We start from the raw sequence: 4130 nt of genomic DNA, 5'->3' as shown, positions 1-4130 counted from the left end.
ACCATGATTTAAGCTCGATTCAAGCTTTCATTTGTTGTTCTGACATACAGACAGTTGGGTGTGTATTCATAAACAATATATGACTGTCCAAATAATATCTTATTGATTAGATATTTACCACCCCTACAGGGGTGGGCAATAAATATATTAAGGTTGCACAACACGACGGGGGAAAAAAATCATCCTGGAAAATACAAATTTGGAGAGTTCAAGAGAAGGAATACTTTTCAAGAGAAGGATAAAGTAGGTACCTAACCTGCAAAGAATAATCTGCAGCCATTGTGGAAGCTGTTAAAAAACTCAACATTGTCCTGATCTACCTGAGGCTGCAGCTGTTTCAGTCAAAAAGAAAAATGTACCAGTTTTGCCCTGGAAGAAAGACTGCACACTGGAAAAACCTACAAATAAGTAAAATTTTCTTAAATTAAATGTATTTACCCTTAATATGAGTAGGTAAATGAGACAGTTTGCCAGTGGAATGAATATTTTTACTCTTAAAACAAGATAATTAGATAACATGCACTTGAAATAAAACAAAGCAATTGTGTTTTCTTATTTTAAGTGTAAATTGTCTCGTTCGATTGGCAAAATGTCTCTTTTACCTCCTCAAACCAAGAACAAATGTACTTATTTTGAGAAAAAACAACTTATACAGATTTAGGTTTTTCCCAGGGCAGGACAAAGGTTGTGTCCCTCACATGGAAGGAATACATCTGCAAAGCCCGTTCCCACCCTGTCCTACATGAGGTCAACAGAGTTGATGCTGAAAGCTGTTCACAAAAATCAAGCAGCATTTTGTTGTGTTATGAAAAAGTAATTTTATAATTTACTTCTAGAACATATAAAATAAAATAATAATCCAGGATTAACAACGGTTGCTTTGTCGTAAAAAAAAGTATAATACGCTAAACTTTCATCTTTGATCTTTGCATCCTTATCTTTTTTTGAACTTTTCATTTTCAATAACAATTTTTATATCAACACATACATATGTCCACCCTTGTCACATCTCACAATTCACATCTTAATATCTGATTTTTAAAGAACCTTTTAGACCTTTTACTTACATCAGGCATACAGGCTGTCTATTCCAGCTCCGTTAACAGTTATCCAGGGGCTATTGATGGAAAAAATAACAAAAAGAACCTCCAAAAACGACAAATAAGATGCATTTCCTTCAGATAGACATTAGCCCAACTAAGAGAAACCCATATTCATTAACCACATCCATGGATTTATAAGTCATACTGATTACGGTGAAACGTACAACAGTAGGCACACTGGGAAAACAGATTAAAGTAATAAAAGCACATAATACAAGATAAAGTCAATAGATACACAATCTTATATAAAAAAAAAAAAAAAAAGACCAAAGAGGCGTCAAGGTCCCAATATGAATTTAGCTATAGATTTCCACTTAGTCTCCAGCTTAAATTGTAGTCTTGATGTTGTTTTTTCCATAATGTAGACTTTTCTAATTCTGATCGACTCTGTGATACTAGGAGGTTGTGGCCTTAACCATGCATATGTTATACACTTCTTCGCGATCAGGAGCATGACCCTAATCAAGTATTTATTGTCTTTATTGATCATGTCCATGGGAATTATTCCTAAAATATCTACAGATATATCCAGATCTAAATAAATGCCTAAAATATTTTTTATATCTGTTTGCACATTTTTCCAAAACTCGACCACCTTTGGACAATCCCAAAATATATGAGTAAAATCCCCCATCTTTCCACAGTTTCTCCAGCATAGCCAAGATGTCCCACCATATATAGATGTAATAATTGGAGAGCTAAAGTAACGCATCTTGACTTTCCAGTCAAATTCCCTCCATGTTGGGCTGTTGGTTAACTTGTGTCCAGAGCTAAATGTTTCTTCCCAGTCCTCGACTGCTCTTATTATATTAGCCTCTATTCCCACTTCTCCTTGGTCCCCTTGATATCGGATTCATATTGTAGGCTTTTGTATAGTTTTGAGATCATGCCTTTTTTGATTCACCTTTTGCTATTGATAATAGAATTTCTTCCGTCTTGGTCATATCTGTTGAGATTTTCTGCCATTCACTATGATTCTGAAGGTAATGTCTGAGCTGCAGATATCTGTNTACAGATATATCCAGATCTAAATAAATGCCTAAAATATTTTTTATATCTGTTTGCACATTTTTCCAAAACTCGACCACCTTTGGACAATCCCAAAATATATGAGTAAAATCCCCCATCTTTCCACAGTTTCTCCAGCATAGCCAAGATGTCCCACCATATATAGATGTAATAATTGGAGAGCTAAAGTAACGCATCTTGACTTTCCAGTCAAATTCCCTCCATGTTGGGCTGTTGGTTAACTTGTGTCCAGAGCTAAATGTTTCTTCCCAGTCCTCGACTGCTCTTATTATATTAGCCTCTATTCCCACTTCTCCTTGGTCCCCTTGATATCGGATTCATATTGTAGGCTTTTGTATAGTTTTGAGATCATGCCTTTTTTGATTCACCTTTTGCTATTGATAATAGAATTTCTTCCGTCTTGGTCATATCTGTTGAGATTTTCTGCCATTCACTATGATTCTGAAGGTAATGTCTGAGCTGCAGATATCTGTGAAAATAATTTTTTTGTAAGTCAAATTCCCGTTGAATTTGTTCAAAAGATTTCATTGTTGACCCTTTAAAAAGCTGTTCTATTAATACCAGTCCCCCTTTTGTCCATCTCTCAAACCCTGTGTCCATAGTAGCACGGATAAAGTCTGGAATCTTAGTTATTTTTTACAATTCTTGATATAGAGTCTGGAAAGTTACATTTTTTCTTTATTCTTGACCAAATATTAATTGTTTCCTTAATCCAGTAATTTTGAATCTTGAGATTTCTTTGAACCCGCTTTGTTGTGAAGGGCAGTGTATCTAGGGACAGATTTGGGCAGGCCCTTTGCTCCATATCTACCCATATTGTCTCTTGATCCTTTGCTAACCACAGGGCTATGGCTCTCAATTGAGCAGCCCAATAATAGTTCTTTAATTCCGGTAAACCTAGCCCTCCATTACTCTTTGGGGACTGGAGTATTTTAAGTTTAATTCCTGCTTTTTTATTTTGCCATACAAACCTTGATATTCTTTTATCCATCTCTTTAAAAAATGAGTTGGGGATTGAGATTGGTAGTGATTGGAATATAAACAGTAGTCTCGGTAAGATATTCATTCTGACTGTCTCTACCCTCCCCCCGAGGGTGAGTGGTAGAATCTCCCATCTTTCTAGGTCTTTTATAATATCCTTCCTCAGCTTCTCATAATTTGTTTCAAATAACTGTGTAGTTTGGGGTGTAATGATTATATCCAAGTATCTAAATCCTTTATTGGTCCATTTGAACTTTACTTTCTCTTTTAGTTGTGCTGGACATTCACCTGATAACATCATTGCTACCTGACCTTGGTGGCTCTGTTAACATTACGAAGTAAGTCATCTGCAAATAAAGATATTTTATGTTCTACCCCTCCCTCATCTCTTATTCCACAAATTTGTTTATTCTGTCTTATTGCTTCTGCTAATGGTTCTATATTAACCACGAATAGTAGTGGACTTAAACAGTCCCCCTGCCTAACTCCTCTCCTGAGATCAAAAAATTCTGAGCAATATCCATTAATTCAAACTCGGGATTTTGGATTTTTATAGATTATTTTCACCCTTTCAGCAAATTGCTGTGAAAATCCAAATCCTGGCAATGTCTGGTATAGAAAACTGAGTTTTACCCTGTCAAAAGCCTTTTGGGCATTCAAACTAATCAGGAGGGAAGATTGTGGTTTAAGTTTTGTATGATATTACATTTAGTGTCCTTCTAATGGTGTTTGCTCCCTGCCTGCCTGGGATAACTCTGCATCCTTATCTTAACTCAACGCTTAACATGTTTTTGTTTATTTTTGTTGATTCAAGTTTGAAGAAATCTAGTATAAAATGTTTAAAACAGCACACCATGTCAGTTAAAGTAAATCAATGCAGGTCTGAAAAGAAGCCGTGAAAACTAAACACAACAATTTCAGCTTCTCCTATTGGAAGTCTCTCCTCACCAGCTGTGTGTTGTTAGCTTGTTAAGCTCTGATTGGTAGCAGTGATCTGAGTTCCATTTATAAACCCTC

Source organism: Cyprinodon variegatus, unplaced genomic scaffold, assembly GCF_000732505.1.
Source record: "Cyprinodon variegatus isolate N-32 unplaced genomic scaffold, C_variegatus-1.0 Scaffold52, whole genome shotgun sequence".
NCBI lineage: Eukaryota > Metazoa > Chordata > Actinopteri > Cyprinodontiformes > Cyprinodontidae > Cyprinodon > Cyprinodon variegatus.
The sequence above is the reverse complement of the archived record's forward strand: the minus strand, read 5'-3'. Positions refer to the sequence as shown.